The sequence below is a fragment of the Schistocerca serialis genome, chromosome 4, assembly GCF_023864345.2.
Source record: "Schistocerca serialis cubense isolate TAMUIC-IGC-003099 chromosome 4, iqSchSeri2.2, whole genome shotgun sequence".
Lineage (NCBI taxonomy): Eukaryota > Metazoa > Arthropoda > Insecta > Orthoptera > Acrididae > Schistocerca > Schistocerca serialis.
The window spans coordinates 6,089,330-6,107,219 of NC_064641.1; the positions used below are offsets into that span (position 1 = coordinate 6,089,330).

At 35.6% G+C, this 17,890-nt stretch overlaps 1 protein-coding gene across 1 annotated transcript in view; it reads left to right on the forward strand.

Annotated features, from left to right (window-relative positions):
• LOC126473544 (dedicator of cytokinesis protein 1) overlaps positions 1 to 17,890 on the forward strand; it is a 420,590-nt gene that overhangs the window by 328,899 nt on the left and 73,801 nt on the right. The window lies entirely within an intron of this gene.

The window sequence follows — 17,890 nt, forward strand, 5'->3', positions numbered from 1 at the left end:
ATATGATGATTGAAAAAATATAAGTGATTGCACAGAACATCTCTGAAGTTTAGTAATGTTGGAAGATTGAGCACTGAGGCCAAAGGGCTACACAAAATGTGTATGCACTGCATTTTTATTAAAGTCTGTACCAGTTATGTAGCAGGAAAAAGACAGCAAATTTTGTTGTTGTTGTTATTGTTACTGTTATTTTTGAGGAATGATGTTTGTTAACATATCTTTTGGTCATCAGTAGGATAAAATTTATACTGACTATGTTTACTTTGTCAGAGTGTTAGTTTACGTATTTTATTACTTTTCATAGTTGTAAATAGGTGGCTTACCTTACTCAGTTTAATATTTGTCTAAAGTGGATGAATATAATGGCATTCAACAGATTTCATAACAGTGATTACAAAAAGAAAAGAAAGATGTACCAAACAGTCATGATAGTTACTGTTTTAGACCAAATGAATTTTAACTCTTCATATAGTTGAAGTCATCAGTGATGAATAGAATATTAAAAAACACACTTTGGTCAAATCAGAGGAGGACATTGCCATTAGAAAAGAGCAAGCACACCATCTTAATAACAAAAAATTACTGCTTCAGAAAAAGAGTTGTTTATTGGAAAATGAAAGAAAGCAGTACATATTCTTGGGATTTTGCAGTCATCACATCTGGCCTAATCTCTATTGATTTGTCAGCTTCATGGAATTGTATGTAGCCTGTTCTGTGTTTTCTGTCAGTTTTTTGCACCACAGATAGAAGAATTTAAATTATTAACTTGCATAATATGTGTATTTTATAAAGAGTGTAAAAAGGAAAAAGAAAACGTGGGACAGAATGGAGATTTACAAAGAATCATATAAACAAACATAGAAAAAGACTGATTTGCGGAAAAAGTATTTTTTTCAGTGGTGTATGGTATGAGATACTGAACAAAAATACATCGAGAGAATTATTTGGAAGTAACGTGGTCGAGGAAATAGTATTTGCAAAATTCAAAATAGTGATAAACTATTCTCCTCAGAGTAACTCCTTATGCAGTGGTAAGTAAATTATAAGTCCTTCAATGATAGAAAAAACAATAATCACACTGACATCTTCACGATAGTGACAGTAACATTAGTGGTTACCACACCCAATGACAACCAAAACTATGCTAAAAGTCAGCTGTCATTCAAGTAAAGAACTAAATTGTTACATTAATATCATGTGTTTTGTAATATGTAGGCAACGCAATCAGTTATGGAAGCTTCAGATAAGAAATACAAGAGTTAGTCATTAAGAAATGAAGAGGGAACATTTAAAGTCTTGACAGTTCACTAACATTAGAAGCAATAATAATTCTTTTAAATATCAAATTGATGCCAATGAGGGAAATTGGAGAGAGGATGATAAGATACAGAACAAGAAAATTTCAGGAAAATATTGTTGATCCTTTACATATGAAATGTAAAAGCAGAAGGATTTACAAGAGGGAAGCTGATGTCAGAGAGCTAATTACAACTTTCAGTTATTGTGGATTACTCAAAAATATATAAATAAATAAAAACTGAAGAAAGAAAAGGAAAATAAAAGAAAATTGAAATAAAATGGATGGCCAGAGTTTGATTGCACTGGAGATCAAGCTTCATGCTACTAATGTTATTAGGGACTTATCTGTTAAGCACACGAATGCATCAAGTCCTGCCTTATAAAAGGTACTAGGAAGTGATGCTATGAACCATTTACCATTCTTTGTTGATGCAGAACCAAACCACTAGGAAATAAAAGTACATGAATATTGACAGTAACCAGTATTTCCATATCAAATGCTCAATCATGAACATAATAGATCTTAACAACTGTGCTGTTGTAGTGTGACTATTAGGGAAAATATGGTAGAATTTCTTGTAATTGTACGTGATGTACACTTAACTAATTTCTCTTCTTAAGCAACATTCTTGGGCCACCATAGTGTTACCAGCTATTAACAAACTCCCATTTTCACATTTAAAGATTGTTTTGTAAATGAGTGTTACCCTTGGCCACAGTATGGATAGGATGGTACTATAATTCAGCTTGTAACTCAGTTCACACTTAGATTTCCTAATGCCTGTTGCCCATGTTACTACTTTTATAATGCTGGCAACAGCTTGGCTTCATATTCTTGTCAAACCATATGACATAACACAGAAGTCACCAGTATATCATCTTTCTTATGCACATGACTAACTACAGTGCCAAAGATAGCTGCCACCTGCTCATAAAGTGCATGCAGTTGCTCCATCAGTACCAGGACTTGTTCTGTCATTATTGAGGTCACTTATGATGGCATGCACATGACCTGTAAAATCATAAGCAGGGTAGTTTGCAGTATTCATTACAGGTTTCTTTGTATTCTGGCTAAGGGCTGTAGCTGTAAGATACGGGGCATCCCTAAGTCCTGCTGTCATTTCATAAAAATCATAACTTGGAGACTATTAGAGATAGTGCATATTATTTTGTTGTTAAATGTTTAGCAGCTCTCAGAAGTGTGTGCTCCGTTTGTCAGTCACAGAACGTCAAGGTGATATTCAAATTCTACCTATGCATGGATCAGCATTACAGCATCAGTGGCTCTGATTGCTTCATTGACTCCTGCACGAGGGGTAACAGTGTCATTGACAGATGTTGTGTACACATGCGCCTTGATGTAACCCCCACAAAAAGAAGTACAGTGGCATGACATTGGGAGTGCATGGGGGCCATGCAATGGGACCATCAGAACCCATCCACTTCTAAGGAAATGTGCCATTCAGTCCCGAAGGTCCAACTCTGATATGAGAGTGCACTATCATGCTGAAAGATAATGGATGGCTGGGCCCCTTTATGGTTTTCTCTGAGAAGAAAAGTGGGCCTGTCAACCTGCATGCTTTAGGTCACACCAAATGTTAAGCTTCAGGCTATCACAGATGGGTTCATGTGTGCTGTGTGAGTTTTTGTGTCACAAATCATAATTTTGTGGCAATTCACAGTGAAATGTGGAATGTTATGTTATCTGAAAATGGGCACTTTTTGAGGTAATCATTTTCAGCATCTATGGAGAGCAACACGCAAGATACAGATGCATACTGCAGAGAATGATCATGTGGGTGCAGTGCTTGGACCATTTGTAGTTTGTACGTAAAAAGGCATAACTGCTTATGTAACATTATGGATAGTTGGTCTTGCTTTCTACAAATCACATGATGTGTGATGAATTAGCGACTGGAAGCTGCGTTGAAATGCACCTTGTAGTCCATCAACACGTGCGTGCGACACAGTAGGATGTCCACTGTGACAAAGGTCTTTGACAGTGACTGTCTCTTTTAAATTTTTGAACCACCTCTTTATGCTTGCTTCTACTGGTGGTGCCATCCCACACCGGCATCAATAACTTTGTTGTACCATTGCCACATATTTGGATGCTGCACCTTCTCCTGTTCAGTAGCCATGTTGATGAAATCAGTCAGTTCTGCAACAAAGAACAAAGGAAATAGGCTTTGAGAGCCGTTAAATGTTTCAAAACAAACCACAGTTTAGAAATTTTTGAAATGATAGTGTGACTTACCACATAGTCGAATTAGTTCTGCTGCATGGTGTGTGTGTGCGTGTGTGTGTGTGTGTGTGTGTGTGTGTGTGTGTGTGTGTGTGTGATACTATTATGTATGTTATACTATTTTACTTTTGTGCCTTTGTTTCCTTCAATGGGGAAACATATTTCATGTTGTTTGTTGGTAGGGCTTCTTCCCCAGGAGATAAGACTGTGAAATATTAAAAAGGCAAAACACAAACTTCTTTCAGAGTCCCTTATTGCCTCACTTTTGATGGAATGGGTTTGTGGTTGAATAGTTAGAGATTTCATCTTTCTTTAAATTTTTATAATCTTTAAATTCATATTTCATTTCTGCAACTGAAGTTGCCAATTTTGATGGTTCATATTTGAGATTCTGAGATTCACAAATCATATTTCACTATCGACTGCTGCTATTAAAAGAGGATGGTTAAGTATTCATGAGCTTGGAGTGGCATTGACTTAAATATGTAAACAATTATTGTCACTAATATTGTAGTAGACATCAATTTTGGTCTTAATTTTGCACTCAAAATTCGGCTACCTCATGCATTTGTAACTGTTTCTTTACTACAAATTCTAAATGTATGTTTCACTACGTGTCAGATAGAAAATACTGTGAAATTTCTCACAGTGTTTCAGTGATTCTCTCTCTTTTAGCTAGTCAATCTTTTTTCCCCCCTGCATGATATGCTAGTATGTCAGCCTCATTGAATTTGAAGAAGTTGTTTGGAATGATCATGTGTTTTATCAAGCAGAGGAATTTGTGACCAGTTTGTTTCATACTATTTTTCAGACTGAGTGTCAGTATGCCAAATTTAACATAGCCAATTTTAATACCTTATTCTATGCCAGAGGAATGGGAAACATTGTATAGTGTGCCTTCAAAACTATGACTGACATTTTGCAGACTGATTTGTGTAAAATAATCCAATTCTGTGGCCTTTGTAACTTTTAACAGAAACAAGCTGACATTTAGTTAGGACTCTCTCTATTTTTATATCCAGTGAATGTAAGAACATACATATATATTTGTGTGTGCAGTGTGTGTGTGTGTGTGTGTGTGTGTGTGTGTGTGTGTGTGTGTGCGCAGTGTGTGTGTGTGTGTGTGATCTGTGGATTTCAAGTTTGTAATTCTGAATGTAAGTGTAATTTGTTTGAGTCATAATTCACTACCAGTGTCTTTCTTACTCCACGTAATTTTGAACGGTGCTTCTGTAAAACATTTTTAATTGATTTGTTGTGCCAAATATTGTTTTGATGCAATTTCTTTCATGAAGCAGTTTCATTCTGAACTAAAAATTAACTGAGTATTTTGAATTTATGATAAGATAATTGTCAGTGTGTTGGTGTTGAGGGACAGGTTTTGATGTATGTTGACAGCTTGTAGTTCTAGTTTTTCAGATGATAGCTACAGTTATATTTTACTCTTCGTATTACTTGTTAAACTGGTCTGCAGTACTTTTGTGAAACAATATTGCATTGTCTTCATCATCATCATCATCATCATCATCATAATTTTCCTTGCTGCAGCAGCTGCTACTACTACTACTACTACTACTACTATTGGTACTACTAGTAGTAATACTACTACTAATAATAGTAGTAGTAGTATTAGTAGTAGTATTCAGTTACTTGTCATGGAAATAATATGTATTTTACACATTTTTTTTACACAGATTATTAATTTACAGACAGCCCTAGTATCACAGAAAGAGGTACTCAGTGGAAGTTTATGTTTATTCTGTTACGTTATCTTTTGTAGAAGATTAGTAACATCTATGTTACTTTTCTTTTTCTTTGGCCATTTATATGTATGTTGTTAGAAGAGGTCTGCATGGAAAAGCAAAATACTGCCTCCATCTGCACCTCTTCTATAAGTTCATTTTCCACTTGTCTTTGATCTGCATTTGTTGATTTTAAAATTTTGTGCAAGACTTCAAGTTGTTCAGTATACCGCAGTTCTAATGGCATCTTTGTGTGTCTCCTGGGTTATTCTAGTCTGCTGAAATCCATTCATTTAGATTTGATGCTTTGTTGTGAATTAACAGCTGTATATACTCTAGTAACAATCATATCAAATGAAACTCATTTCTCTTTGTGGCTGAAAGTAGCATGGAAACTTTTTTTTTTTTTGTTAATTTGTGCTTGAGACAAGTTAATTAGAAGAAATTTCGCACTAAATTTTGTTAATTCTGCAGGTACACTATATAAGTTACATTATGTAAAATACTTTTAAACAAAAGAGATTGTTGAAGTACTGAGCTGCTTCAAGAAATCACATTCTTTGATCACAAGTAATGTAAGTGAATAAAAATCATATGACATATTGAGATTGTCTTTTGACCAAAAAGTAATTTTGGTTATGGACATTCACAGACATACCTGCCTATGTCTGCATCTATAGATTCCCACATCCATGCAGACCTTTAACTATTGTAAATTACATGGACATTTTTCTCTATTTTAATTGTTTCCTTGTATCCTACATTACTTTCATCGATTACATGAACATGACAAGAATTTTTGTATGAGCCAGTAATGTTAAGCACTGTCTGCCTGTCACTCATACCTGTAACATATAAGACTTTCTGAGTTAATGTTGTAGATTTGAAAATTATATTAATGAATCTGTGGACATGAATTTCTTTAAAGTTAAACTGATTCTTCAAGTTTTTCTGTACTTGCTACAGCAATCTTCCCTGCTATTCAAAAATGTCCAGGGCAATGGCAATGTTGTAACTCTTTCATTTCATTATTGCTTTACGATTTCTTACTAAAAAGATACTGTGACAGGGTGACTTAACTGCTACAGCTACAAACTAACAAGTGTTAATCTGTATTTGTTTCGCTTCTTTTGGTGAGGGGAGCGAGAGGGGGGGAGGGGGAGTACACCTAATGCTAAAAGCAATTTTTTAATTCTTCATGCTCAGAACCTATTTGTATCAAAACTAATGAGTAATGTATAACATAATGAAATGCAGATGTAAGAAACTTAGCTTCTTTGATATGTAGTTTATTTGGGCATATAGTAGGAATCATTTTACAACTTCTCTTTTTGTTTTGAAAAAAATTCCTACCACTCTCCTTTCCTAATAAGAAAATTTCTCCACCACTAGTCTTTAATTGACTGTTTCCTTAAGTGCATATTCTTGAATATCTTAAATTATCTCTCTGCAGATGTTATAATTTTGTTCTACAGTGCATATTGGATTCACTATTTTTCTAGCTGAAAACTTTTTTCCTTCCCCTACATTTCAGATAGCAAAACTTAAGAATCTGTAAACATTTCCTGTTTCTTATTGTCATATAAGTATCATTCATCACAAGTTTTTCTCTCCTTAAAGTAAAGTAAACCATAGATTCATCAAAATTGGATGACCTAAAACACAAGCGGCAGAAACTTATAAACACTGGATCATGGTTTTTGAACTATTGATTCCTTTATTGGAATAAAAAGGCCAGATAGGATAACAGAAATACTTCAGGAGAAAGAGGTCAAAATTGAACTTAGTAGTCAGTTTTAAGGTGTTACTAAACTACATGAAGTGGAACACAAGTATCAGGACTGTGACATGACATTTTCCGTGTCTCTTATGTAACATTCTGACCTAATTATCTAAGTGACTTTTACCTCTCTCCAATTTTGAAATATTTTTTATCTTAACATTGTCATCTCTTCTGTTTTGTCTTTTGTACTTAATTAAGGAACCATGAGAAAACTTAGGGTATGACAAATTTTCCTTTACCAGTCCCATTAGCCTTGCTACACTTAATAGTGCTGATTAACTGGTAGCAAAAGTTCTTGTTCTGTTTGTATCTAGTGGTTTGAAATGAAGCTTACTTTATCTTCCACAAATGTTAATGAGAAACTCATCTGAATTCACAACAGAATGTGAAATAATCATTACTTAGATATTTTATGAAGTGAAGTGTCACGGATATACTGAAACGTGGACAAATCGAGTTATACTGCATTATGGTCAGTTCACACACAACCGTGATGTGACAGTACTGAGATCAATCTGTGCTTCTTTCTGCACAGTTAACAATATTCCATTACTATGCCATGGTAACAGTGTTGTTGCCGTCACCTTTATGTGATGGTTGGCTTTCTTGTAGACAATATTTTTCTTTCATGACAATGCTAGTTATGAAGTGTTTGAGATTTCATTTTGTAGTATGTTGTTTCATTTATCATCAGAAATGTGAATGATGAAAATCTTATTGAGCCAGTGTGTAGTATCCCAGGCTGTACAGTTTGTCCGATTCAAAATATATGGGCATGGACTTTAAGAATTCTATCTGAAGCAAACTTGAAGTGGAAATAGAGACAAACTATATGAATCATGTTTGTTTTGTGTTACTACTTATGACTTTATTAAAAGTGACATTTTATGAAGCAAGGTTATTAACATTTTTAAAGTTTATCCATCTGTTTAACCCATTATATTTTAAACTTAGATTTCCTCATAGCTAGGTATTACCTTACCAGTGCAGATACTTAGCATCATAATTGCAATATTCAATGAATATTTCTCTTACACAAAATGCAGGTGTAATAGATTCCTCCTCGAAAATATAAATTTTATATTTATGAACCCACTCCTAAAATTCATTTTTTGACTAAGGTAATTGTATGTATTTGTATTGTATTTCTTAATAAAATTTTGGAGTAAGTAATTTGCTGAATTTGCCAAAATTATGTGATCTGTATGTTCTGGAAAAGCTGAACCCACCTATTGTAAGGCCAAAATTTTTGTTTTAATATCAAAAGTATTTTTTGATGTCCTCCTGGCATGACTAAAATGTAGCTAAAGTGATCCTTGTCATCATCTAAATTATCACTTGGATAAAGTTGCACCATGCATCTTTTAAGAGGAAAAACCACCTCAGTTGCAATAATGTATTGAACAGAGCACCTATGTCTTGCAGAATAATTTTTTTCTGGAACATTCAGGTGTAAAATTAAGAACATTGCTTAATTTTGCATTGGACAGTCCCCCACCACACCCTGTGTCTTAATATGAGTTAAGCACTGATGGAATCAGAGAAGGTTGTGTCACTGTCTTATCACAGTTGTGTGTGAACCAACCTTTGATACCGGTACTGTGTACTGATCTTTGAGCAACATTCTTGTATTTTTTCAAAGTATATTCTTCTTCAACTGTTTTAATGGAGTAACAAAATTTCTTGTGTTTTTCTGAGACACCCAGTAACAGTGTAGGAGGTGTCGTTTTACTTGAGAAAACAGAAAATATAAATGTGGATTTTAGTGGTATAACATGCTTTGGACAAGTCTTTCTGAGCCTCTTGTCAACAGTTACAAACATCAGCACTTGCTCATCAATATTTCTGTGCAGTCTTATATACTTATTTTTTAATGTTTTCTTCGGAAACGTAACCCAGTGTAGACGTCAGTACAATGTATTTTTCAGGTATTGTTTCAAAGTACTGTAATAATTATTAATAGACATGTATTATAGGGATATTTGACGCCCAGAAAAGAGAAAATATTATTAAGCACATGAAACCTTTCTTTAGAGTGGTAATGCTAGGGGTTAAGTGTTTGAAAGCAGTAGCCATAAGAAGCTTTTGCGTAAGGAGAGGACTTTAAAAGTATCGGTAAAGGGGAATAATTTTAAATTAACATGACTGTATTCCAGATTCAATAATTACAAAACAGATTAAAAAATACAAGAAGTGTGAAAACAGTTATAAAATTTCAATGAATACCTCCTCTAAATAAACAGAGTACAGAGAAACCATTCTTGTTACAAATAGATTTGCGTTAATGAACAAGGAGAAAATACTGAACAAATTACATGTTTCAGTAGTCTCAAAACTTCGCTTTTCTTTTCCCAGAAAAAAAAATAAATAAAAGTGTGTGTGTGTGGGGGGGGGGGGGTGGGGGGGGGGCAGTGTTACTGCTGTTTTCTGCAGCTGAGGCTTAGGAAAAGGGTGAGCCATGGTTCAGGTTATGAGGAAGGGAAATAATAGCCACATAAGAACATCATGTATGGCAAAGAAGTAGTAGAAATAAATATAAGGGACAAGGTATATCCTCCAAAGCTCTCATGTGCCATTTTGTGACTTTCCTTTGTTCATAGTTTCAAGTACCTTTGTTATTTTGGAATTGTGTATCTTCCTTACTGCTCAGCTGTGTATTTATAACATTTCTGTAACCATTTCTTATGTTCCTTCTGCAATCCTGTTAGTTCTGTGGTATTCTTTAGAATTTTCTTTTTACCTAGTCCAGTATGTTTAATTTCCTTCCAGAAGTGGATTGCTAAGTTGAACAACTTAACAACACATTTTGAGAGTTTCTTAAATGAAATTTTGAGACACATTAATCCATTTATTCAGTCACAAGATTAGCTATAATGTTATTATGAGCAAATATATTTCCTGTCCTTTCTTTTTTTAACGTTGTGTATGAAAGATTTGGAAAGTAAGATTATTGTAACAGACATCAGGAGTCTCTGAATGATATAAGCTAGGGGGTTTCATGAAAAGCTATTCTGTCAAGTTTTATCTATATGAAATCTGTAATATATTAAAAATATAGAATTTTGAGTTTCCAGTTTTATTCTACTTGCAAGGTCTGCTTCAGTTTATTAATTTTCAGACTGTTGTGTACCTGACTAACAGTGTGTGGGTAGTTTTACTAATGAATGTTGTGAGGATCTGGTGTTGGCATTTGATTTCTTGCTCTTTCCGTATTTTAATATGCTGGAAACAAAACTTATTTAGAATGAGCTATTGTTGCAGCTACTATACTAACTCACCTGAATGAAGAAATTTTCATTAGAAAATGACATATTTTATTTAGACTGGAAATGTTTTAAAACGAGAAATGTATGTGGTATGGTGTATAACTGGATGCATGCAAGTTCAAGTTAGCAATAGAACACAGAAAAACATGTACTGTGAAAATATTGGAATTATGTATTTTATTGAAATTTGGTGCTCAAAGGACAAATTTTGTACCTTTTATATACACTGAGAACTAAATAAACATATCCTTATAAGAAACAAACCCTCTTTCTTTTTTTCATTTCAGAACCTGACTTTACAAGGTTTAAAGGCAAATAGCAAGAAGATACAGAGCATAACCATATGAGTAGCATTTTGTTTAACAAACTGTTACTCTTTTTAATGTATCTTCAAAAGTTGGTGAAATGGTCATTTGAGTAGTGCAGTACATCTTTTTAACAAGTTATATACAAAAAATAGCATCTTTAATAAGTAAATTGTTACTAACAAGGGGATGGATGATGTCAATGTTTTCCCATTTTTAATTTCTTTTTTGTAAGAGTAAAGCCAGGTTTAGCTGACTGCAACTGGGAGATTGGTTTTGATCACCACAGTGCTTTACTGTATATTAACCTTTGGAGGTGGTGTGCTCTTCTCTTACTCAGATCTTGGAACTGACTTATCCAGAAATGTACAGTGGGACATAACTTTTAACTATGACTTCAAACCCATCTACTTCATCAGTAAATCTGAAACATTGTCAGTCAAGCAAGACATTAAACTAGTTTTTCAAATAATGCTAACACTTGTACCACGCATGAGTGGAGAGGAGGGAGGGGGGGGGGGGGGGGGGGAGAGAGAGAAGCACATGCGCAAGTGGGTGTGGGCGAAGGGGGTGCGGGGGGGGGGGGGGGGGGCGTGTCTTGTTGAAATATTGCCTAGTTAATCATTTTCATTTTTGTATAATTTTTTTAGGGAGTGTGGTGGAGAATAAGATACCAGTAAGATAAATAAAGTAGGCCTTTATCAATTAAGAGAACCACATATCCATATACACTTAGTAACATTGGTTGTTAGTGAAAAAAAAAATCCTTCATTTGGTTCTAAATTTTACAAAGGTGTTCAGTGCATGTGCTTCTCTCTCCCTCTCCCCCTTCCCCTACTTCTCACCCTATGCGCACAGTGCGTGGATGACAAAACTAATGTGTGCCAGTAGTTTCAGTTACCAAAGATCCATGATGTTACCCTTTTTTTGATTTATAATAATGTTTTGATTCCAACTTTTGACTGTAAGGTCAGAGATGAACTTTCACATGTAGAGAAAAGAGTATGAATGGTTGGAAAAAGGCACACTCACAAGAACATAGCTGAATAGCAAACAAGTCACAGCCTCACATATTTTATAAAATTTTGAGGAAACTGTCATGCATCTAAAAGAATAAATTGTGCAAATCACTGTTTTAGCCATATCCTCATTATTCTCAGTTAATGGTGATATGAAAAAAACTCAAAGTTGAACTATAGTAGAACATCGACTGTAAGGGTAGAGGAAGACAGGAATTGGCTCATTAAAACAGTCATTGATTGAAAATAATTTTCAAAGAAATAAGCCAAGTGTGATGACAAATGAGATTATGCTAATATTGTTAAACTGACATAATTTGTATGACAGTGTTTATGAAAAGTTAGTGGTATACTAATGCAGCAGCTTTGATTTAGGAATATGAATATCTGGTTGGGGCGTATGTACCAGCTACATAAGTGTACACCAAATTCTTACTTGCACAATCATTCATATGCCATCAATATGTGCATTTCCTTGTGGTCATGCCACCATTGAATACTGCTGTACACTGAAATAACAAAATCAGCACAGAATAGTTAAATAAAAATTGAAAAACAGAAAGAGAAATGTTAACCTAAATAAACATAGAAACATACATCTTGAAAGGTCTCCATCTAGTGGACACGGATCCTTTCTTCTGGGTCTTTCGTCACACTGAGGCAGTTAACAGCTGTGTTCCATGCATGCTGGACTTGTTGACATTATACTTTTGTCAAGAATGTATTTCCATTAACTTTTCTCTTTCTTTAGTTAAAATTTCTATTTGAGTGCTTTGTGCTGATCATTGTTGTTTCAGTATACCACCAATTCTGTTGTTGGTGAATGTAATGAAACACAGTGAAGTATTTATTTTTATGTAATAAGTACTGGAAATAATGATTACTGATCTATACTGAGATTTAATGTCTCATGTCCTTAAAAGTATTTTGGTTATGTAGTTCAATAATGATCCAGAATTTTAAGAAGTGTAAAATGAAAAGTGCACCCTCCAGAAAATAGAAAAAAGAGCCTTTTTACCCACAGCAGAGTCATGAAATTCTGGAATTATTAGTTCCGTCTTTGGTTGTTGTAAATTTAGAGAAAGCTTTAGACAGTCTGAACTATAGTTTTGAAGACAGCAGGGATAAAATATGGGGACTGAAAGGTCATTTACAGTTTGTACAGAAACCAGACTGCAGTTATAAGAGATCAGGGGTATGAGAGGGAAACGGTGGTCAAGAAGGAAGTGAGAGAAATTTGTAGCCTGTCACCTTGTTAGTCAATCTGTACATTGAACAAGCAGTGAAGTAAACCAGGGAGAAACTTGGAAATAGAATAAAAGCGAAAAACTTATGGTTCACCGATAGCATTGTAATTCAGTCAGAGGTGGCTAAGGACTTAGAAGAGCAGTTGAATGGATGGATAATATCTTGAAAAGATGAACATAAATAAAAGCAAAACAATGGTAATGGAATGTAGCCAAAACGAGTAAGGTGATGCCAAGGGAATTAGATCAGTAAAGCCACACTAAAAGTAGTAGAAGAGTTTTACTATTTTGACAGCAAAATAACTGATACTAGTCAAAATAGAGAAGACTTAAAATTTAGACTGGCTATTTCAAGAAAAGAATTTCTGAAGAAGAGAAATTTGTTAATATTTTATATATACTTAGGTGTTAGGAAGTCTTTTCCTAAGGTATTTTTCTGGATGTAGCCTTTTACAGAAGTGTAATGTGCACAATAGGCTAATCAGACAACAGGAAAATAAAAGTTTTTAATCTGTTGTACTACAAAAGAATGCTGAAGATTAGATGAGTAGATTGCATAACAAATGAAGGGGTACTGGATCCAATTGGGAGAAAACAATCTTGAGGCATCAAGGAATTGTCATTTTGGCAGTAGATGAAAGTGTGGGGTATTAGATATGTTAAATGTAATTAGCAGGTTTAATTGGATGTAGGCTGCAGTAGTTATGCAGAGAAGAAGTGGTTTGCACAGCATGGAGAGCTGCAACAGTCCGGTCCTCGGATTGAAGAACACAACTACAGGTATACTATATTGAAGGAAAGAAACGTGGCAAGGCCAATATTTTATTAATATGACACAGGTGGTATTTGAAAGCACACCAGTTAATAATGCAATGTGAAAGAAAAGGCAGTAGACTCATAGGAGAAAGTGAATAGAAAATGAGCATAATGGTAACGAAAGAAATGTAATGTAGAATGTATTTCCAGAATGAATCTTTTTCACTCTTCAGCAATGTGTGCACTTTCTATATATTTTTTGAAGCTTAAAACTGTATGTGAGAATGGGACTCATACACAGAACCATGCCTTTTGCAGGCAATATTCTTACTGATGGAGCTATCCAGGCACAGATCATGGACTGCTTTCATACAGTTAGAAATTGACATGGAGTATGAAGAAGGTTAGTAAATTAAAAAGAAAGAAAAATCAGTGCATGAAATGTTTGAGAAATGGTGGGGATGGGAGGGTGGGTGGGGGGGACTTCATAGTAAAAATCAATTGAAAGTTTCAGTGCCCATTGTTGTGATTATGTCATGTAGGACACATGTGCTGGAAATGCACAACTGGAATTTATTCTTCATCACTTGCTTGGCTTGTGTCATTCTTAGTCTGTTTTTTACTTTCTTATCAGTTTTCCACTGTTCGTGTCTTTGATCCTTTTCATATTGCTACACTCTTCTTTTAATATCTGTATTTTCCTGTGTCCACATTCTCTCTATACAAACATCTCTCTTCTTCCTAAGTCAAATTCATTCACCAGTAATGTTCCTCATATTGTAATTTAACAACGAAAATAATCAATTTTTGACAGTATAATGTCAGTAGATAGATAAAAGAATGTATTCACTAAGCAGCGGCAGGAGAACACACACTTTTAAAAAAATGTTTTATTTATGCAAGCTTTTGGAGCCAGTGCCTCCTTCTCTTGGCAGAATGGTCGAAGTGGAAAGAAGAAGGGTGAAGGAAAAGGGTCGGAGAGGTTTAGGAAAAGGGGTAGAGTTCGGAAAAGTTGCCCAGAACCCCAGGTCATGAGAGACTTCAGTACGGGACGAGAAGGAAAGACTGATTGTTGGGGTGTCCCCAACAATCAGTCTTTCCTTCTCATCCCATCCAGTTAGTCCCCCATGACCTGGGCTTCAAGATGAATCTCCTCCCGGTGACTCTACCCCTTTTCCTAAACTTTTCCAGTCCTTTTCCTTCACATTTCTTCCTTCCCCTCAACCCTTCTGTTGGAAGAAGGAGCCACTGGCTCCAAATGCTTGCGTAAGTAAAACCTTTCTTTTATGTGTGTGTTCTCCTGACGCCACTTAGTGAGTAAATTTTTTATCTATTCAATTATACCATATTATTTAATTGGATAGATAAAAAATCTACTCACCAAGCGGCAGCAGAACACACACATAAAAGACTGTTGTGTCTGGCAAGCTTTTGGAGCCAATGCCTCCTTCAGGCAGAAAGGTTGAAGGGGAAGGAAGAAGGGTGAGGAAAAGGACTGGAGAGGTCAAGGAAAAGGGGTAGAATTGGGGAAAGTCACACAGAACTGTGGGTCAGGGGAGACTTATCATACAGGATGAGAAGGAAAGACTGATTGCTGGGACTGCATCGGACAAGATTTGAAAACCTAAGAGCTTAAAGGTGCAAGACAGAATAATATGCAAGACAGAGATTACTGCTTAAACATTATACATGAGTTAATAAGAGTGAACAGCTAAGTGCATTGTACGTAACAGACATAGGAGGGGGGGGGGGTGAAAAATAAACGGGAAATACAATGAAAGATATATAAAAATATAATGTGAAGAAATGCTGAGATGGAAGAAATTAATGTAAATTAAGGTCAGGTGGGTGGCGAGAACCAAGGACATGTAGCGCAAGTTCCCACCTGCGGAGTTCTGAGAAACTGGTGTCTGACAGAAGAATCCAGATGGTGCATGCGGTGAAACAGGCACCGAGGTCACAAATGTCATGTTGTAGAGCATGCTCTGCAACAAGATATTGCAAGTTGCCAGTATACACCCTCTGCCTATGCCCATTCATCCTAATTGATAATTTGGTGGTACTCATGCCGATGTAGAAGGCTGAACAGTGTTTACATAATAGCTGATATGTGACAGGTGTCATTTCGCAGGTGGTTCTCCCGTTGACAGTATATGTTTTGCCAGTTACAGGGCTATTATAGGTGGTGGCAGGAGGGTGCATAGGGCAAGTCTTGCAGTGGGGACGGTCACAGGGGTTGGGCCATAGGGCAGGGTGATGGGTGCAGAAGGAGCATAGATCCCGACAAGAATATTGTGGAGATTGGGAGGGCAATGGATAGCTACTCTAGGTGTCGTGGGCAAAATTTCAGACAGATTGGATCTCATTTCAGGGCATGATTTTAGGAAGTAATGGCCCTGTCGAAATAGCTGGTTAACACATTCCAGACGAGGATAATACTGAGTCACTAACGGTGTGCTTCGAAGCTATTATGTGGAGGAATCAGCAGTACCATGATTGGATGTGATGGCCTGGGAAATCTGCTTTTTAACTAGGCTGGTGGGGTAATTACGTGCAGTGAAGGCTGAGGCGAGAATGGTGGTGTATTGCTGTAAAGAGTGTGCATTCGAACAAATACATTTGCCTCGGATGCCGAGGCTGTATGTGAGGGAACGTTTGACATCATAGTGTAATTTGTTTATCGTTCCAGCTCTCCCATCATCTTTGTATTTTATAACTGCACTGTTCTATTCATTCTTTTACTTTATCTTATCATATTGCACTTTCCTTTGACTTGTTGCATGTACTTAAATCCCTTGTGTCAGTTTTCAGTGCATTTGACTTAGTGGACAATCCAATTTGTTTCGTTGCTGGCATCTTTTGCGTTATTGGAGATTGTCTACATTTTGCTATATATTTTTAGCGTGGAGGGAAAAAAGAAGTCTGTTAAGAAAGTAAAATTTTTTTAAATATATAGAATCATTTTTGACCTGGTGTGACTGCATGATAAACTGTTTGTAATTTACAAATGAGTGATGGCGTTCTGAAAGAACTGAAACTTTGAAACCTCTCTCTCTCTCTCTCTCTCTCTCTCTCTCTCTCTCTCTCTCTCTCTCTCTCTCCTCCCTCTCCCTCCCCCCCCCCCCCTCCCCTCTCCCTCCACACACACACACACACACACACACACACACACACATGACCACAGACTCTTGGCTGTTGAAAGAGTTGGGCTTCAACAGCCAGAGACACTGTGTGTGTGTGTGTGTGTGTGTGTGTGTGTGTGTGTGTGTGTGTTTTCAATGAAGGCTGTGTTGGCCAAAGTTCACTTTCTGACAGCCTTTTTGTTTTGCCTATCTGCAAGTCCACACCTCTTCTGTATATGTATGGTGAATAGCAACTAACCTTTTCATAAAATTGTTACATTTCATCATTCATTTTCCATTGTTTGATAAAATTCTTGAATTCTTTTATCTCCAATCAGTACCTTTTCTGTAGTTACTTGATCTACTTATCTAATCCTCAGCAGTCCTCTCTAACCCGACATTTCAAAATCTTATACTCTCTCTGTTTCCGAACTGTTTATTGTCCACATTTCCTTCTATGGATGCTACTTTGCAGACAAATACATTCAGAAGAAGCTTCTTAACATTTAAAATTATACTTGATGGTACATATTTACAATGGAGAAAAGAACAGCAAGTTGTCATGAAAGCCATCATTTTATTACAGCAAACTTCCATTTCAACTATTTCACAGTCATCTTCAATACATATAACAGCAGGTGACATTAATCCAAAGTTATACTTTGGACTAATACCACCTATTGTTATATGTACTGAAGATGACTATGTAATAGTTGAAATCTAGATCTACTGTAATAAAATGACAGATTTGTGATGGATTGCTGTCCTTTCTCCATTGTCTATATTCAATGATGGCTGCACGCAGCCAGATCATATTTATTCCAATTTAGGTAATGTATTTTTACTTATTTAGAAAATCTGTTTTTAATATTGCAGTTCTGCATTTTATATCCTCTTTACTTCTGCCATCATCAGTTATTTTGTTTCCAAAATACTAAAACTCTTTATTGCCCTTAGTCTCATTACCTAACATTATTAGTTCAGAATGGCATTAATTAATATGACATTATTTCATTATTTGTGTTTTACTTCCATTGAAGTTTCTCTTATACCCACTTTCAAGACAGAATCTGTTTTGTTTTGCTGCTCTTCGAAGTCCCTTGCTG